The sequence below is a fragment of the Hyperolius riggenbachi genome, chromosome 1 (assembly GCF_040937935.1).
Source record: "Hyperolius riggenbachi isolate aHypRig1 chromosome 1, aHypRig1.pri, whole genome shotgun sequence".
Lineage (NCBI taxonomy): Eukaryota > Metazoa > Chordata > Amphibia > Anura > Hyperoliidae > Hyperolius > Hyperolius riggenbachi.
The window spans coordinates 103430043-103450811 of NC_090646.1; the positions used below are offsets into that span (position 1 = coordinate 103430043).

At 42.5% G+C, this 20769-nt stretch overlaps 1 protein-coding gene and 1 long non-coding RNA gene across 5 annotated transcripts in view; one reads left to right on the top strand and one right to left on the bottom strand.

The window, feature by feature from the left end:
* LDB2 (LIM domain binding 2) overlaps positions 1-20769 on the top strand; it is a 476127-nt gene that overhangs the window by 285603 nt on the left and 169755 nt on the right. The gene's annotated exons all lie outside the window — the stretch shown is intronic.
* Positions 18890-20769, bottom strand: part of LOC137564201 (uncharacterized) — a 67894-nt gene continuing 66014 nt past the window's right edge. Inside the window, exon 3 of the long non-coding RNA XR_011030549.1 lies at positions 18890-19137. This is a non-coding gene — a long non-coding RNA (uncharacterized lncRNA). The remainder of the gene's footprint in view (positions 19138-20769) is intronic.

Here is a 20769-nt window from a genome sequence, read left to right on the forward strand (position 1 = left end):
CACTTCACTATGGTGGTTGCAGCTGCTAGTGCATCCCTTCTCCTTCCCGCACTATTACAGAGCACAGCGGGAGGAATTAAGGCAGTGCACACAGACTCACATACCAATGGTTCCAGGCGCTAGAGTTCCCATCTATACTCTCTGCACTACCGCTGGCAGTAGTGCAGAGAGTATAGACGGGAACTCCAGCGCCTGGAACCATGAGTAGGTGAGTCTGTGTGCGCTGCTTTAATTCCTCCCCACTGTGCTCTGTAATAGTGCGGGGAGGAGAGGGGATGCTGAGGAGGGAATCATTCCTTTAGCCCATGGGACCCAAGATGGCCCCTGCCAGCAACAGAATTCTCTTCATTTACTATAGTAAAATCACTGAAATCAAAACGTGGGCAGTTCAATACATCTGTTATGTAAGTAGAGCACTTATAGAGCAATCTACTTATATATGTGTTTTTTTCCAGGCACAGTATGGCTAATAGTTGTTCTTTAAAGTACTACAGTTCCCGTGTCTGCAGAGAGCCCCTTTCTATAGTTTCATCGGGCAGAGTTATTTGGGCAGTTACAGCCTCTGACTCCCAGGTGATGCGGAACCCTGATGATATTTATTACTGTGGGATACTATTCCACATACTCTACTATTGTAACCTCCCGGATAGACATTCGCAGCACGTACATCAGAACTCCATTACATTATTAATAAAGTACACAACGTATTCCTCCGTGCAGCACAGGCTGTCTATGGAATATTCTGATTTTTTTTTTTTTTTTTACAATTACCTAGGAAAGAGACTTTCCTTTAAACAAATCAATGTTTTTCAAGGAAGAATAATATATATATATATATATTGATATTGATATAGATTTCCTTAAATTAGACCTGAACTCCCGCACAGGACAGAAGGAGAACATGGAGAAATGCACCCTGTATGTATTTAGAGAAGTTTAGTCTGTCTAATTCCCTCTCATCTGTCACTAATCACAGCTGTTATTTGATCTCTAAGCTGTGTCAGCTGGCTGCCTCAGCAGAACAGCTAATTTGTAAACACAGGATATTAACAATATGTCTGCTCCCATGAAAGCAGGAAGTAGACACTGCAGATTTATTGCAGGATTTGTATCAGCTGCAACAAAGAAATGTTTTTCCTCAAAGGATATTATGCTGCTGCTTATCTTTTAAAGCAGAGAGGACGTTCTGAGATCAGGTCCAGTTTAACTAGGCCAAAATAAACTGTGCCTTCCTCGCAAAAAGGGAATCCTGTCTTCCTGCATAATTTCTCCTATAGAAGGAGTGTGAGACAAAATTATGTGATCGACTTGTAAGCCTCACGAACTCCCCCCGACACCCCGACCCACTCCTCCCCTCCATCCCGACCCACTCCCCTTCCCCCCCCCCCATCCCGTGTGTCCTTCTTGATCTTGTGGTGAAATCCCTCCCACTGGAAACTGTGAGGACCATGGTCCTGGCAGTTTCCTGTCTGTGAATCTCGTTGCATTGTGGGAAATAGCTGTAAATCAGGGAAAGCTTTTACAATGGGCAAACACTGACTAAATCATTTATACATAATTATTGTAAAAATTACATTATTTTCACTGGAGTTCCTCTTTAAGCTACCTCTCTGTCTGCCACCCCTTGCTTACATTGTAAGTATCCCTATTTATTGTCCAGCTTTAATATGTTGGCGCTTTATCAATATAATAATTATAGGTATAAATACAAATACAAGTTCTGTACTTAGAGATTTTCCAATGAGTTTCCTCAGTTTGTCCCTCTGCATAAAGTCTGAAGTGAAGCGAGAAGGGTCCAAATGGCATCTGTAAACTCTTTGGCCACTTCATTCCTTATTACTTTGCAGAGAGCAGGTGGCTTTTCTGGATTCACAATGCCAAGCAAGCAATTTCTTCTAGGCAGAACCTGCCCATAGAATTGTGTCTGAAGCTTACCAGCATGGGCCAGGGGGGCTGAGTGGGCCTGCTCCTGTACTTACATGCAGTGGAATGTCATACGTCACCTGCTTTTGGTGCTAGGACCTTACTCCTCTCTTCATTTTAGCCGTGCGCCATGCAGCTTTTTACCTTGTGGCTCCAAATGCCTGTCACATGACATGCAGAAATGAGTGCAGCAAGGCAGTGGTGTATCTAGGGGCACCACAACGCTATGGTTGCCATGCCTGCCACCATGGTGCACCACCACACCTGCCCCCTTTGCCACCATGCCTGCCTCAGTGCCTTCCTGTCACTCAGACCTCAGATCAGCAGTGATCTGAGAGAAAGAGAGGGCACATAGTGCCAGCAGACATGCAGCACATCAAATGTGGAAGTAACGTCATTAGTCACTTCCTGCATGTGAAGTGTACCGCGCGGGTACTGTGCACCCTCTCTCTCTGAGGTCTATGAGCCATGGAGAGCTCTCTGACACCAATGCAATGTCCTAATGAGGGGAGGGAGAGGGGCTACCTATGCTAAGGGGAGCTTAGGGGGAAAGGGAGGACTGGGGACATCTCTCACTACCTACACAGGGTAGGAGCTACTAATACTGGGCACCTCTGACTACCTATACTGGGGAGGATACCTCTGGATACCTATACTGGAGGGACACCTCTGTCCTAATATTGATTGGGGGAACCTCTGGCTACATAATACTGGGGGCTACATCTGGCTACCTATTAGCATTGGTGAGGTTGAGGAAGGGGCCATTTCAGTGTTTGCCATGGTAGCAATATTGCCCAGATATGCACCTGAAGCAAGGTGACGGTCTGCACAGCATGGAGCTGGACTGAAGAGTGGAAATCTCACAGTGGCCACACTGCTATATCTGGAGGAGGGGGGAAGGAGGTGAACTGCCTAATACTTTGATTTGGAGGGAGGTCGTAATAGTTACATAGCCCTGGTTGTCTTCCCTACCCATATGAAATATTCTAGATTTAGTCAATAAAACAGTGGTAGCCTGCGCATGGCGAAAGTATGTGTATGCCGCCGGTGAGATGGGCGCAGGGTGAGCTCAATGACAGCTCTCCCTGCTGCCATTCAAATCCCCATTGGCATAAAATACTATTCCCTGTATGAGTTGTTGTCGCAACTTGGAGGGAGATGTAATTAGGTGTCTGGCGGTTGCCGGAACCCCAAATTACCCTTAAGCGCCCCACGTAGTATAACATTACTGCTGCGGCGGCGCCCAGCTTCGGCGCTGAGCGCCATGCACCAAAACCACCTGCTTCCTGTGTGCAGCATTAGATCCCAACAGTCTGGTATTACCGTCCTCCAATTCTCCTCCTGCTTCCGGTGTGCAGGGGATTATAGAAGGATGATGTGAAGACAGAACACTGTCTGTTTTTAATTATATGTATAACAGTTTTTGAATGCATAAAGAGCACATAAAGAGTGGATTTTATTAATATTTGCCTGGTGCTCCTCTTTAGTTATGGATGTCTCGTAAGCAGTCGATAGAGTGCACAGTTTAGCATGCGATTCTAACAAGTCCCTGCAAGCAGCAGATAGCAGCATACGGAGATTAAGTTCATAAAGAACTCATGTCAGCGGCTCTGCCGAGCTATTTCATTAGCAATACAAATTTTGTTTCTAATTAAACTTCATCTCCCATTATTTTGAAAAACAACCTTGTTTCCAAATTAAAGATGAAGGAATGGTTGCCTACATTCTGGCTTCTTGAATTCCACTGGCTTTATGTTACTGTCCGGGAAGGGTGTGTAAACAAGTTTATTACAGTGGCCGTTTTAGAATATTGTTACGTCAGCTTTTTGTAGATGTGTAGTCCTGTCACATGCTGGACACAATGCTGGTGTTTTTGCTGAAATAAGTCCAACAAATGGCTCAGTGTTCTCCTTATAAATCAGGCACATTGCCTTATGGGACAGTACCAAATGCCACATGGTTCCTGTTTTTGAAACACACACAACACACCATGTTAGGCACAGAAATATCAAGAGTATTCATTTTGTGACTCACTATGAATACATATGTTCTGTTCCAGCACCATATACAGTAGTTGGCATAGTGATTCTTGGGCATGGACCCAGCAGTAATATAGCCTAATTATTTATCATCAGTGATGCACCAATAGGGGATGCAAAGGTTGTGACCGCACCAGAGAACCAGAGACTGGGGGGGCCCAATTGGGGTTCAATATGTGCTTTGAGTACTGGTCATTAACAAACCATTCTTTTTGCTTTCCTGAGGAAGCCTGTTTTGGGAATCTGAAACATGCAATTATTATTCTGGAGGGGGAGCGGCCAAAATTGCATTGGGTGCAATGGCTCTGTAGCGCCAACACTGCTAATTATTTAATCTCTGTGTGAAACCTAATAAAAACATTTGCATGTCCTTAAACTAATCTGAATGCAGCATGTGCCCATAAGGTAATCCACACAAAAGTTTTATTTATTTACTCCCCCCACCCAAAAAAAATATAAAAATCAATAGACTTTTTACTTTGTATGAATAAGTGCATTGGTAACTGTTACATATTTCTGAAAAGCTTATTGGAGTCGCCCATTAAGAATAAGTGTGTGTGGGTCGGGGGGTGGTGGTGGGGGGAGGGGGGTACTGATGACAATGAATCAAAATTATATGAATAACATTCCATGTTTTAAGGCCTTTTCACATTGAGTATGTTGCACTGTAATGACATTGCAGTGCAAAATGGCCAAAAAGTGGCACCACATGCTACTGTTGCAGGATGACCATACAGTGAGGCATACAGAGCAATGAAAGTGTGCCTCGCTCCTACTGCAAACATGCCCAGTGCCCAGTTAATGCATTACTGTGTTGGAATAAGCTGCATACATTCGCATAAAAATCAACATAAAATTTGTATCAGCTCAAAGTTATTGGCATCTGATTGGTCACCTGTTAAAGGACAACTGAAGTGAGAAGAATATGGAAGCTGCCATATTTATTTGCTTTTAAGCATTACCAGTTGCCTGGCAGCCCTGCTGGTCTATTTGGCTGCAGTAGTGTCTGAATAATACCTGAAACAAGCATGCAGCTAATCTTGTCAGATCTGACAATAATGTCAGAAACACCTGATCTGCAGCATGCTCGTTCAGGGTCTATGGCTAAAAGTATTAGGGCCCGTTTTCACTTGTGTGGTGCGAATCACCGCGGTAAAAATTCGCATGCGGATGCGAATTTTGCATGCGGGTGTATGCGAATTTTTGTGCGAATTCGCATGAAAATTCGCATGAATGACGCTGTATGTGAATTTAACCATGGCAGTGCCGGTGTGCATTTCCATTGATTTCCATGCGAATTCGCATGTGAATTTGCATGAGAATTCGCATACCAAAGCCGCAGGCGATTTCCCTATTAAATACATTAGCGGCGATTCTCATGCATTCCACTCGCAGGCGAATTCTGCGGCTCTTTTGTGCGTTTTTTCACAGCTGAAAAAAAACGCACCTAAACAACGCTACAGTGGAAACAGGCCCATCCACTTGCATTACATGTGCGAATCCGCATGCGTTGGACGCATGCGGATTTGCGATAGTGGAAACAAGCCCTTAGAAGCAGGGGATCAGCAGGATAGTCAGGTACCTGGTATTGCTTAAGGCCTCTTTCACAGTGCGACATTAATGTCGCACGTTAGAAAATGTTTTAACGTGGACTAACGCACAGCAATACTAAGTCTGTGCGACATTCACAGTGCACAGGTTGCGTTGTGTGTAACGTGTAGCAATATTTAGAAAGTGCTGCATGCTGTACGTTTAGCAATAAATCTGCTGCGTTGTGTGTGGTGCACATGCTCAGTAATGTTTTTTTTATGTAACCCATGCGCCGTTTTCGTTCCATCACTGTGCGACGAAAACGGCGCACCAAACGCAGGGCTAAAGAATGTACTATAATGTCCAAGTTATAGTCTTTCAATGTGATGCATTAGGGGCACGTTATGCGACCTTAACGTCGCATCAAACGCAACGTCCCACTGTGAAGAGGCCTAAGGCTGCTTTCACAGTGCGACGTTAAAGCCGCACGTTATAAAAAGTAATAACGCAAACTAACGCACAGCAACACAAAGTATGTGCGACATTCACAGTGCTCATGTTGCGTTGTGTGTAACGTGTAGCAATATTTAGGAAGTGCTGCATGCTGTGCGTTATAAGCGTTATTAGCTGCGTTGGACTGTTTGCACATGCTCAGTAATGTTTTTGTTTTGTTTTTAAATGTGAAGCATGCGCCGTTTTCATTCCATCAGTATGCAACAGAAATGGCGCACCAAGAGACACATAACGCAGTTTAAAATAACGTCCAACTTCAAAACCAACATGCATTGCGTTAGGGGCACATTGTGCGACTTTAACGTCACATCAAATGTAACGTCCCACTGAAAAAGAGGCCTAAAAGAAAATAAATATGGCAGCCTTCATATCCCACTAACTTCAGTTGTCTTTTAAGGTCACCACACACAATTGCATGAAATCTGATCCATTTTTTTATGCTTGATTAAATAATTTGATATCAAACTAATATACATACACATTTCATAGATTTTTACAAAAATAAAAAAAAGTGATTATTGATCAATTATTGAACAATTCATAACAATTATTATTTTTTTCGAATAAAAAAAAAGCTACAAAAATAAAAAAACATATTTTAGGCTAGGTTTACAGTAAGACATTATGGTCCCATGTTTTAAAGTTATATAACGCGGTTTACCTCACTGCGATGTTAAGGCTATGTAACGTTCTTGTTAGCATTGCGTTGTAAATGTTGCGTTATGGTAACGCACTGCTGCAGTGCATTACCTCTAAACCAGTGTTTCCCAACCAGTGTGCCGCGGCACACTAGTGTGCCGCGGCATGGTGCCCGGTGTGCCGTACAGGTCTGGCCTCTCGCCAGACCTGTACCTACTTTAGGGTGCAGGAGGGGGGAAGTAGCGCTAGAAGGAGGGGCAGTGGAGGCAGCGGTGGGGAGGGGGGAAATATCCCCCCCCCCTCCCTCACCTGGGACTCCTCCTTCTGCCTCTCTCCCCCTCCGTTTAGCGGTGGCAAGTGCGGCTCGGCGGCGGGGAGGCATACAGAGAATTACTCACCACTTCCGCGTTCCAAGCGCCGGCAGCGTCAAGTCGTCACACATCTCCGCCTTCAATGCCGCCCACTGTTCTTCCTGATTAGCGGAAGCACAGTGGGTGGTATTGAAGGCGGAGATGTGTGACGACATGACGTTGCCGGCGCTTGGAACGCAGAAGTGGTGAGTAATTCTCCGTATGCCTCCCCGCCGCCGAGCCGCACTTGCCACCGCTAAACGGAGGGGGAGAGAGGCAGAAGGAGGGGTCCCAGGTGAGGGAGGGGGGGGGGATATTTCCCCCCTCCCCACCGCTGCCTCCACTGCCCCTCCTTCTAGCGCTGCTTCCCCCCCCCCCTCCTGGGCATCTATACTGGGGGGAACTGTACTAGCTATACTGGGGGCAACTAAACTACCTACACTGGGGGCAACTAAACTAGCTATACTGGGGGCAACTATACTAGCTATACTGGGCACTATACTGGGGCACTACCTACCTATACTGGGCACTATGCTAGCTATACTGGGCACTATGCTAGCTATACTGGGCACTATACTAGCTATACTGGGCACTATACTAGCTATCTGGGTACTATACTAGCTATACTGGGCACTTTACTGGCTATACTGGGGCACTACCTATCCATACTGGGACTATACTAGCTATACTGGGGCACTATACTAGCTATACTGGGGCACTATACTGGGGTAACTATACTGGGGAAAAATATGGTCAGAAAGTGTTCCCCGGCCCGGAAAAGGTTGGGAACCACTGCTCTAAACACACGCATTAATAGATACAGGGAAGCATACTTTTAATTGCTTGTATGCTTCACTGTTCCTACTGTATGCGACTTAAACGCGGCGTTATGGTGCATTGCGACTTTTTTGTTGCATTGCATTGTCATTTTGAGCTACAACTTTTATGTTGCATCACAACGCAACGTCCCACTGTGAACCTAACCTTTGAAGAGATGATTTGGGAAATAATCATGATTATGATAATCATACTATGATAGCCAGGTAACTGGTGTTGCTTAAAAAGGAAATAAATATGGCAGCCTCCATATCCCTTTTGCTGCAGTTGTCCTTTAGGCCTCTTTCACAATGTGACGTTAAAGTCGCACGTTAGAAAATGTTTTAACGTGGACTAACGCACAGCACTACTAAGTCTGTGCGACATTCACAGTGCACACGTTGCGTTTGTGTGTAACATTATTAGAGAGTGCTGCAATGCTGTGCGTTATACACGTTATTAGCTACGTTGGACTGTTTGCACATGCTCAGTAATGACTTGGAAGCATACTTTTCATTGCCTGTATGCCTACTGTATGGGACGATAACAGGGCATAGAGTTGCGTTGTAACATTTTTGGGACGCTGCGTTGTTATTTTGCGTTGCGACTTTAACGTCGCATCTAAACGCAACATCCCACTGTGAAAGTAGCCTTAAGCTGTGAACGGCACAGTTTATTGGCGCCCTGTTCTGCACGGGGAAATGCATGGAAACTACAGGGGAATTCTGGCTCATTGATTCTCGGGATCTCCGCAAGAAAATCAAACTGACTGTTTTCCACTTGAGTGCAGCCAGAAAATGCTGCAATATTGCATGAAATACACACAAGTCACTTAGCGCCACTATACAAATTCAGTCTCTGATGCCTCGACTATAAATAGAAGATATGACTATAGCAGGGAGATGAAAAGCCCAATGCTACGTACACACATGCGACAACGATCGTTCGTTGAGGACGACGAACGAACTTTTAATTGATAAAAGAACGACCTAAGTAAAGTTAGTTTTAAAAGGTGTGTAACGATCTGATCGTTAGAACGAACGTTACATCACGTAAAGCAACTATTGCGCCTGCGCATAAAAATGAGAAGTTTCACGGAGAAATTGGGAAATGCGCATGTCAAGCCTAGTACGAACGACCGTTTCCAACGATGTACTACTTTTGCAAACGATCGTCGTTGGTTAAAATCCGCCGAGACAGAACTTTCTTTTGTAGCGATTTGGCTCGTTCGTCGTTTGCCTTAATAGTCGGTGGTTCGTTTTTTGTAACGATCGTCGTTGGTAAAGATCGGGGAACGATCGTTACAAACGACTATAGTCGCATGTGTGTACGCACCTCAAGTCACTAGACTCTGCTACTAGCTCTCAGCCCTGGAGAAAGAATTCATAAAACATACGTTTTATCTACAATGTGTCTTTAAAACTGCCAGATACAATACCGGTTTGTTGAATGATTAAAGTACTGGAAAAAAAAAACAAAGACATAAGTTCTCTTATATAAAAGAGCTTTTAATATTATTCATAAGTACACATGTATAGCAAAGTTTCCAAGCTGCATCCAGCGTGCAGGATGAGCTGTTCGGTGCTCGGCAGCACATGTACATTCCCCAGGAAACTCTTTACAGTTTATTGGCCTGTTTTTAGGCTGCCCCGCAGGTTCTCAGCCCATGGTTTGTTTGCCCCAGGGGGCATCTCTGTTAGGTTCAGGGGGTACGTCTGCTTGTCAAACTAAATCCATCATAAGTGGTCACAAGGTTTAGGGATCCTTTGACTTATTTTTCAGCATAAAGCTGGTCACACCCAGTCAGACAAACGGAGTACAGTAAGTAAGCTTGCCAAACACATTTGTAACATAGTAGTAGCAGAAGGGTATTGTACCGTGTGAGCCATCAGTTAGCCATATTTGTAGGAGGCTGATGATATTTAATGCCATAACTCTTTCTCAGCTTCTATTGCCAGAGCTGCCAAATGGCCGCTTAGGCAAGCCTGCAGGAACGCCCCTAGTGGGCGTTTTGAGCAGGGAATCTGTTGTCGCAAATTTCAGGGGGGAGGGGGGGTGGGTCAGGGGCTATAGCCTGGAAGTGGGAGGGCAGAGAGCGGCGGTGGGGGAATACAGAGGCATGCCCTGCATCAAGGAGCTTGCCTCTGTGTCATCCATTTGCCTCCGCACCACCTCGGGTTTTCAAAAAAGGCTCAGTGAGCTGCATTTGGCCCCCGGGCCACACATGCCTGCTGTAGGTGCACCAATGATGACGGCATCTAATGTAACAATCCACTTGCAACAGGTCCAGAGATCCCACTTAAATAGCACAATCAGCAGATTCGTTATTTATAAGGCTACATTGGTTGCGTCTACAAATTGCACTAATTAAGATGAATGCTCCCACGTTGTCATCCAGTGTGTGTCCTGCCAGCCACACAAGAGCTGTGATAAGCAATCAGCTTCTGCCGTCCTTGCCTCCCTTGTGTTCACGCTGCGTACCACTACAGATCCTGAGCATCAAGCAGGCGCTGGCTCAAACGTCTGGCACCAATCCTGCAGGCTCAGAAGAAATCATTCCACAAAGCAGCATAAATTAATGGAACTAATTAACATGATGTTAATTATTTGTAAATTGTATGTTTGGATACACATTACTTGAGAGGCATATGTTACATTCAATGTTTATTGAAACAAGTGACTGCTAATCGTCTCTCCTGAGTGTTCCTTTTAAAACCGGAGTCAGCAAACAGCAGGCTCAGTAAAAATAAAAATTGCCTCCGAAGGGGAATGCATGAATTATGGTGCATAATGAAATGAGTAACTAACCCAGCAAACTACCTTGAAACGTCAGCTGGAGGGAAAAAAAAGTTGGAAACGACTCTCGTAGGTAATGAATGTTTGTGCGAGATATTCCACATACTAATTCTGCATTGATCACTGCTTAAGATTTCCTCTGTGTCTTTGGCTGCTTGGAGAAAGAAGATGGAAGCTTTATGGGAAGTTTTTTTTATGTTTGTATTGTTATGGAAGTATAAAGACTGTTTTAGCATGTAGAATTAAAATGGTCTGAAACTCAGCATTTCCTCCTTGCTCTAAAAGACTATTTGCAGCATACATTCTACTACAATCTTCTACCACAACAAATAATTGTAGCAGAACAGCATTCAAACAGCTAAACACAGTACTGTTCTTCAGTAGAAAGCTCCTTGCTTCAGAGAAAAGCTTCTGGCCGCATCTGAAGAGGTGATAACTTTGTCTTTTGTTTACATTCCTTTGTCAGTTACATTTAGTGAACATTAGCAAAGCACTGAAACTGAGCTCTCTGGGCTGGTGCACACTGAGCGGCTTTTTGGGCGTTTTCAGATCCGCTTGCGGCTGCGGATCTGCTTGGTCAATGTATCTCAATGGGGTGGTGCACACCAGAGCGGCAGGCGTTTTGCAGAAACGAAAAATGCCTGGGTGAGGCATTTTTTGGATTTCGGATGCGTTTCTGCCTCAATGTTAAGTATAGGAAAAACGCAAACCGCTCTGAAAAACGCCTGTTCAGAGCGGTTTTGCAGGCGTTTTTGTTACAGAAGCTGTTCAGTAACAGCTTTACTGTAACAATATATGAAATCTACTATACTGAAAACCGCAGCAGCAATCCGCAAAACGCTAGCAAAACGCCTCATAAAAATAAAAAAAAGCGTTTAAAAATCTGCTAGCATTTTGCGGATCTGCTAGCGGGTTTTGGTGTGCACCAGCCCTCTCTCTGCTTCTAGTATGTATGCAGTTGAGAAAGGATCACTAGATAGATTATAATATAGAAATACAGCAGCTATGCAATAAAATGCAATGGCAGCTTTCAGAGCAGATAAACTGTACTTTAGGAATTTGTCATTTGTAGACAGACAATATGACTTGTGCAGAAAAGCAAATATGGTAACTGTATGGATAATAAAATGTAGGGTAGCACATTTTTATTGAATGTTATGTCAGAGTTTTATCCCCCTTTAATGTTATTCTTGTCGGCTCAAAAGAGATTCCTAAATGTGATATAAACTTTGATAATCAATAAGCCGTAAGAATAAGGGCCCGTTTCCACTAGAGCGAATCCGCATGCGTTGTCCGCATGCAGATTCGCATAACCAATACAAGTGGATGGCCCTGTTTCCACTTGTCAGTTTTCTTCTGCGTTTTTCTGTGCAGGATTTTTCTGCACGGTAGGGCCTGCAGAATTCGCCTGCGTGTGGAATGCAGGCGAATCGCAGGCAATGTATTTAATAGGGAAATCGCATGCGTTTTTTGCATGCGTTTTTTCCCGCGATTTCGCGTGCGATTTCGCATTGGAAGTAATGTTAATTGACACAGGCAGTGACATGGTTAAAATCGCATATACCCTGCCTATGCGAAATCGCATGCGAAATCGCGGCAAAAAACGCATGCGGAATCGCATCCGCATGCGATTTCGTCAGCGGTGCTATGCAGCGATTCCGCACCGCACTAGTGGAAACGAGCCCTAAATGTTCACTAGCGACGGGCAAAGAGGTGCTAATAACTCTGAGCAAATGTTATGCTTATCGTATGCACATTTGTGCAGCTTGGAAATGGTCCAAGCTAGGGATGATCACAGATTTGCAAATTGTTCAGAGTTGATGCAAATGTATGCAAATTTTAATGCAAATGTATGCAGCTTGAAAATAGACCAATTAATTTAAACCCGGGTTTAAATTGATTGGTCCATTTTCCAACTGCAGACATTTGCATAAAAATTAGCATAGTTTCGGAACAATTTGCATCTCATTGAGCATTCCTAGTCCAAGCACATACAAAACTGCATGTTCCATTTCTAATGCTACGTACACACATGCGACAACGATCGTTCGTTGAGAACGACGAACGAGCTTTTAATTGATGAAAGAACGACCTGAGTAAAGTTAGTTTTTAAATGTGTGTAACGATCTGATCGTTAGAACGAACGTTACATCACGTAAAGCAACTATTGCGCCTGCGCATAAAAATGAGAAGTTTCAGGGAGAAATAGTGAAATGCGCATGTCAAGCCTAGTACGAACGACCGTTTCCAACGATGTACTACTTTTGCAAACGATCGTCGTTGGTTAAAATCCGCCGAGACAGAACTTTCTTTTGTAGCGATTTGGCTCGTTCGTCGTTTGCCTTAATAGTCGGTGGTTTGTTTTTTGTAACGATCGTCGTTAGTAAAGATCGGGGAACGATCGTTACAAACGACTATAGTCGCATGTGTGTATGCACCTTTAGCTGTATAAATTTGCATAATATTAGCATCACCTCAGAATTATTAGCATAATCCTATCGTCTTGATTTTGCTTGTGTGTTCATTTCATTTTCTTATTAGTTTGAATGCAACGGGCTGATTGAAAAAAATACAATTCTGCACAGAATTCAGTATTGTAAGTTTAATTCAAAGTTAACTTGAAGTGAGAGGGATATGGGGGCTGTTTTAGTTTTAAAAATACCAGTTAGCCTGTTAATCATTTTAGCCTCAGTCATGCCTGAATCACACTTGGAACAGCAGGGCTGCCAGACAACTGGTATTGTTTAAAAAGAAACAAATATGGCAGCCTCCATACACCTCTCATGTCAGGTGTACTTTAATATTTTGTTAGAACACCACCTGCTGGTGGGACTGGCGAGCTCTGAGAGTATAAAAATGCCCTTGATTCAGTGATGTAAAGTAAAAAATAGGGTTGCAACCAGATACATCAACAGGATATCTGCCAGATATAACAAACAAACAAACAATAAACAAACAATGCATAGAGGCCTCTAGTAACCAACAGACCGGCGGGAGTGCACCCCTATTCCAGAACTGATGTATATGTGTATATATATCTTCGGGCCCAGATTGATATTAACTATGCAGGAAAAGTGACATCCATCTTGGTTTGCAGGCATTAGCAGATTAGTAGATAAAAAATGGGTTGTGAGGAACAGCACTTTATTGTGGTCCAGTTTGGTGACTTGGTTTATGTAATGATATATGAATAGTTTCTTGGTCACCAATAGTGATGGGCAAATATGGCCTTTTTGTTTCATCACCTTTTTGTAGAAATGAGAATATTCTCAAAATATATAGGCAGTATATCTGCAAAAAAAAAGTATAGGTGTGAATGAGAAAATTCAAATGCACTGAAGTCAATGGGCATATATGAGCATGCATCTGAAAATACGTCTTCTCCAAATGCATTGTAGTCAATGGGCATTTATGAGCATGCATGTGAAAATACGTCTTCTCCAAATGCATTGTAGTCAATGGGCATTTATGAGCATGCATCTGAAAATACGTCTTCTCCAAATGCATTGTAGTCAATGGGCATTTATGAGCATGCATCTGAAAATATGTCTTCTCCAAATGCATTGTAGTCAATGGGCATTTATGAGCATGCATCTGAAAATACGTCTTCTCCAAATGCATTGTAGTCAATAGGCATTTATGAGCATGCATGTGAAAATACGTCTCTGATTGCAGTCAATCAGAGAAACATAAAAAAACACTTTTTCAGGAAAGATCTTATTTTTCAAGAAAATATGTATATTGTGAAATCATTCACCCACTGCTCTGTGTTTATTATGCAGCCTGCAGCCTTACCCTGCATTGCATTTTATCTCAGTCAGCCTTACTCTATTTTTGCCATTGCCGACAAGGGAAGCTTGTCATCCCCCTCCTACATTCCTGCTCCTCACGGATTGGCTGAGGTCAGTTCAGTGTGCTGCTTAAATATGATCTATGCTGCTGTGCTCACATGTTTACAAAGCAAGCTAGTTATGACTGTGCAGATTCTAGGAGAGAGAAAAATAAGGGAGGAAATTACATCATGATTGGCTTCAATCAAAAGGGGAATCAAGATGGCAAATGCCAGGAACAGAATTCTCTTTATTTACTATATAAATTTCACTGAAATCAAATGTGGACAGTACAATACATGTGTTATGTAAGTAGAACAGGTAGGTATCTACTTATATATGTGGGGGTTTTTTTCATATGGCATACCGTGCTGCTTTAATTTTAAAAAATGTAGAGTCAAGCAAAAATGCAAATTTGGGTACATAAAGGACTGGTGAAAACTCAAGCTCATCCCTAGTCACCAAACCAGTATATAAATAAATAAATACATATTCATTAAAAATGTAGAGTGGCTGATGTTCTGGCCCCAGCATTTTGTCTACAGAGTAGACAAGTACCAATGCTCAGTCCACCTGCCACCCACTGACATCCTTTAGCACCAGCAATGTCCTGCCAATAAAGGTAGAGAAGTGGATTTGTGCTGTCACCGTTTTTCTACACGTAGAATTTAATTGCTTTGTGCTCATCGATTAGTTAAAGAAAATCAATATGTGGACACCGAGCCTCAGTGACAGTATTTCTTGCAGTAACTAATTAGATTCCAGATGAATTTACCAGTGCAGGTTTGAAAACACGCAGCAGAATTTGATTGGCTGCTAACAACAATTATTCAGAAATGTTGCCAAATGAAGTCCACACTGTGGAGGGTTGTATTGTTTGGGACTTATACAGTAAATACATATTTTGTATGAACAACAGTAATCGAAATATTCAGTGTAGTAACAGATTACTAATACTTACCTAATAATGCCCAAAGCACTAATAACAGGGCAGGTGATTTAACCTCAGTCAAACTGCAGCATATTTTATTAGCCAGATCTGTGAGATGTCAGTGATTGATGTGGGCTACAGTAATTACTTTGTGTTTTATAAATAATTTTGATTATTAGATTATTAAATCCACTATTATACATTCTTAAATTTAAGGTGTGCTTTAACCTGAGGGGAGAGGGATATGGAGGCTGACATATTTGTTTCCTTTTAAAGAATGCAAATTGCCTGACTGTCCTGCTGATCCTTAGCCTCTAAAGGCTCATACACACATCAGACCATAGTCTTTGGAAAATGAAAGATCACAGACCAATTTTACTCCCTTCCATGTAGTATGAGAGCCATACCTACACAGTCTATTCTATGGAGCTGAACTCCCCATCAGACAGAAATCTTTGCAAGATGCTGCACACAAAGATGCTGTAGACATTCAAAAGATCAGCATCTGCAAAAGATCTGTTCCTGCAAAAGATCCGTTCCTGCAAATTGCATTCATAGTCTATGAGATCTGCAGATCATCATACACACCTTGTTTAACAGACATTCATCTGCAGATCAGATCCACCAGGATGGATTTTCAGGTCTGCAGATGATTGTCTGATCTGCAGATGAATGTCAGTTAAACAAGGTGTGTATGATGATCTGCAGATCTCATAGACTATGAATGCAATTTGCAGGAACTGATCTTTGGCAGGAACAGATCTTTTGCAGATACTGATCTTTTGTGTCTGTACAGCATCTGTGTGTGCAGCATCTTGCAAAGATTTTTTTCTGATGGGGAGTTCAGCTCAATAGAAAAGACTGTGAAGGTATGGCTCTCATACTACATGGAAGGGGGTAAGATTGGTCTGTGATCTTTCATTTTCAAAAGACTATAGTCTGATGTGTGTATGTGGCCTTATACTTTAATGGTACGTACAACCTTGAGATAACGATTGTTTACAAGGAACGATAGTTACCAGACGAACAATATTGGAATGATTGGAATGCAATGATAGGAGGATGCAGCAATCATCATACACATTTTAACGATCGTTCTCGCAGAAAAGAACAATCAGAGGGAAATGTTGCGTACATAATCAAACATGGGGTTACAATAGATAAGAATATAAGATAGTTAACTTGAAAACAAAGTTTGTTTTAAATTTATACTGTAACAACCTTTATGGGCCGCGCTACACAGGAAGTACGGAAGCTGGGCAGAATCCAACACAGGCGCATTGGCCCTTGTAACGATCGTGCTCGGCAAAGAACTGTACACACTATAGTTTTGTAACGATTATCGTTCAATATGATCCGTCCTGTTGGATTTCTTCATCGTGCCGATATCGTTTGTTCATCGTTGTACTTAATGATCATTTGGTAAAGTTCTTTACCCGATTGTCGACAGACCGATCGTTAAGCTGCTGTTTCAAATGACCATAGTCACAAGTGTGTATGTACCATAAGTCATAGACCCTGAACAAGCATACAGATCAGATGTCTATGACAAATCGAACAAGATTAGCTGAATGCTTGTTTCAGGTGTGGGAGAGATCAGCAGGTCTGCCAGGCAACTGGTATTGTTTAAAGGGAAATAAATATGGCAGCCTCCATCAAGGTTCCTTTTGTATTTTTATTTAGCACTTATATATTTACATACTGTAGTTAAATGGTTATATATTTACATACTGTAGTTAAATGGTTAGCTGGGTTGAAAAAACACTTGTAAATATTTCATATGTACAAGATACAACCAGCATATAGTGTCCCAAAGAATCCAGAAGGAATTCTGCTGTAACATCAGATTACTTGGAAATTCCTAAACCCTCCCTTCTCTCAATTCAACTTAACCAGTTCATACACTAATGTGTGCTGGTTGTATAGATCCTAGGTTCTCAGAACATGGTATGTGTACCCCTGGGGGAACTTTAGTTGGGCCCAGAGGGTACTTGAGCTTGTCATAGTCAATCCATCACCGTAAGGTTTAAGATGAAAAAAAAGATAAATCATGTATAAACAAACCTAACTATGTATTTATAGTTAATTTAAAGCATCAAGGAATGCCTTAAAAGCATATAAACAATTCTGGAGCATTCCTAATAAATATATTTGCATCAAGGGGTATTTAAGATGATGTTACCCACGGTAAGGGGTACTTGAACAATGTAGACATTAATAAAGGGGTATACACTTTAAAGAAGTTGAGAAACACTGGTATAAATGAAAACATTGGGTTCTATCCACAAAACTTCTCATAAATAAGTAATTTATCACGTAATTCATAAAAATAACCTTTCATCACATTTAGAAGCAAAATAATCACTCAAAGTAAGTTGCTCCTGATTACTCCATTTCAATATTACTTTTCTTATCTTAACCACTTGAGGACCCCCCCCCCCCCCCCCCCCCCCACTCCCCAGTAACCAGGCCATTTTTACTTAATTGGGCCACTGCAGCTTTAAAGAGAATCTGTACTCTAAAATTCTTACAATAAAAAGCAAACCATTCTATTCCTTATATTCTCCTGGGCCCCTCTGTGCTGTTTCTGCCACTCCCTGCTGCAATCCTGGCTTGTAATTGCCAGTTTTATGCAGTGTTTACAAACAAAAAACATGGCTTCTAACCACTCTGAGGACAGCTTACTGTGTGACTCATGCAGAGCTTGGAGAGGGTGTGTAAGCTTCTGCCAATGACAAACAGTGCTGCACATTCCACACATTCGAGCCTCAGCCCGACAGACAGAGCTCTCTGTTGGTGGGGTCTGATCGCCCCCACATTGTTTATTTATTTTTTATAAATATTTATGTTATTTATTTTTAATTAAATTTTACTATTTTTTTCCCATTCCCGTCCCTCACTCTCTCCCCCCAGCCAGCCAATCACGCGATCGTCTGTCATAGGCTTCAGCCTATGAGAGCCGATCGCTGTCCTGTGGGCCAGGGGGACAGCCGTGTCACATGGCTGTCCCCAGTACAGCGCTGCTGCAGATCGCAGCACTGTACAAAGTAATTAGATGGCGAAACGGCGATCGCCGCTCGGAGACTGAAGGTGAGGCGGAGCTCCGCCCCCAAGCAGGAGATGCACGCGCGATCTCCTGCTTGCCCAATAGAAAACCGTTCACGTCAATCGGCGTGGAGCGGTCCTGGGGCTGCCGCACTGCTCACGCCTCCTCCTACATTCCTGCTCCTCACGGATTGGCTGAGGTCAGTTCAGTGTGCTGCTTAAATATGATCTATGCTGCTGTGCTCACATGTTTACAAAGCAAGCTAGTTATGACTGTGCAGATTCTAGGAGAGAAAAAAAATAAGGGAGGAAATTACATCATGATTGGCTTCAATCAAAAGGGGAATCAAGATGGCAAATGCCAGGAACAGAATTCTCTTTATTTACTATATAAATGTCACTGAAATCAAAATGTGGACAGTACAATACATCTGTTATGTAAGTAGAACAGGTAGGTATCTACTTATATATGTGGGTTTTTAGTCTATCATTTTTATATGCATGGGTCATCTGGATAGCAAACTGGTAACGCTGTTGCCTTTGCTGTAGGTTTTAAGCCTTGGACCAGGGTTTAAATCCTGGCTCAAGCCAGTAAGGAGTCTTTGGGCGAGGCTCTCTAATGATCCTGGTCAACCGTGGAGCACGCCCTTAGTGGATGACGCCTTGAAGTGCTTTGAGTCTGCCAGGAGAAAAGCGTGATATAGATGTTCTGTGTCTTGTCTTAACTGAGGTTAAAAAAAAGCAGACTATTAGTAAGGTAACAAAAAAAGGACACAAAATCCCAATACTGTACATACTCTTTAAATACATATAAATATAAACACTTAAATATATAAGTACTGAATGCCTACTTTGCAGTCCTGTAGAATCTGCAAAGAATGCTGGTTATTGGTGTTTAAGATAGGTTGACAAAGCAACTCTATGAGCTTTCTCTGGGAAGTGACCTGAGGGACCTGAACAAAAATAAAATGTGTGTAGCGTTAGAAGGCTGTGCAAGTGCAAGAGTCCCAGGAAGACCAATTATATGAGTGTATGTTTCTTTCAGTAAGGAAAGCAAAACTGCACAGCTTCCCGGCAAAACACAATGGACATAGCCACATTTTAAGGAGAAGATAAACTACAGCCGGGCGTCAGAAATCAAGTGCACTGATTTGGATTTTTTTTTATATAATGTCAATCTCAGGGTTTATCTTAAAGGAAACCTGTAATAAGTAGAATACTCAGTTGGCCATCTGTATTTTTTTCGTAAAAATGACAGATCTCTAGCTGCCATACTGTTCTTTTTCCATCATTAGATTCTAACTCAAACACCCGAAGCAGGAAAAAAGGGTGTCCTGGTAAAAAAGGCACCACCATAGGCTTTAATGTGAAAAGACGCCATTAGTGCCAATGCATGGAAATGTAGGCGCCTTGAAGCGCTCTCTTTTTTATCAGGCACCTCAGGCGCCCAAACTTCCGTTCATTTCCACTAATCATGTCTTTGTGGCAGGGGTCGTTAGTGTTAGAAGTGGGGGGGTCCTTTGGAGTTAAGGTTAGGCACTATTGGTGGGTTAAGGCTAGGCACAACTGGTGGGGGGGGGTTAAGGTGGGTTAAGGTTAGGCATCACCAGGTGGAGGCCTTAGGGTTAGGCATCGGTGGAGGGATGGTTCTGTGTCAGCGTTAGGTTAAGTCATAGTAAAATATCGGTAAAATAAGTAGTCGATTATTGGTATTCTACTAGAAGCTATACCTAGCACCCTTTGTTCCCCGAGTGCCTTTTTTTACATATACACTACATACCTGGATAAGCATGAAACTAGAAGCTAGAACATCTGATCCACCTACTCATTCTGGGTCAGTGAAAGTAGTGAAACATCAAAATAAAGAATTCGGTATGTATTGTTCTTTCATTTTCACTACCAGTAATTTCCTAAAGTAATGTCTTACATTTCTTAAAGGCTTAGCTTTCGAGACCATGGGCATATGCAATTCACTTTTTTTTGCTAAGTTTTCTCCTTTCACACGTTATCAAAAAAATGTCTTTTGCGCCACCAGCAAGTAAGAAAATACTTTAGCATTATTATGACCGTAGTTTTCCACCTCTGTTTTGGAACTTTTTCAATTGCGGAGTGCTAAAGAGTTATATTAAATAAAGATGAAAAATGATCTCCTAGGAGAAAACTAAAGAGGAATTAGTAAATTGAATAAGGGCTCAAGACTTCCTATTGCTAGATCCACAAATATACTGATTTAACCAGGGGCATAAATAGACATAATAGGGCCCCCCCTGCAAAAATGATATCATGGGGCCCACTTGGCCCCTAAACTACATGAGGGTCACATGATTGGGGGCCAACGGATGGCAGCAGAGAATGTT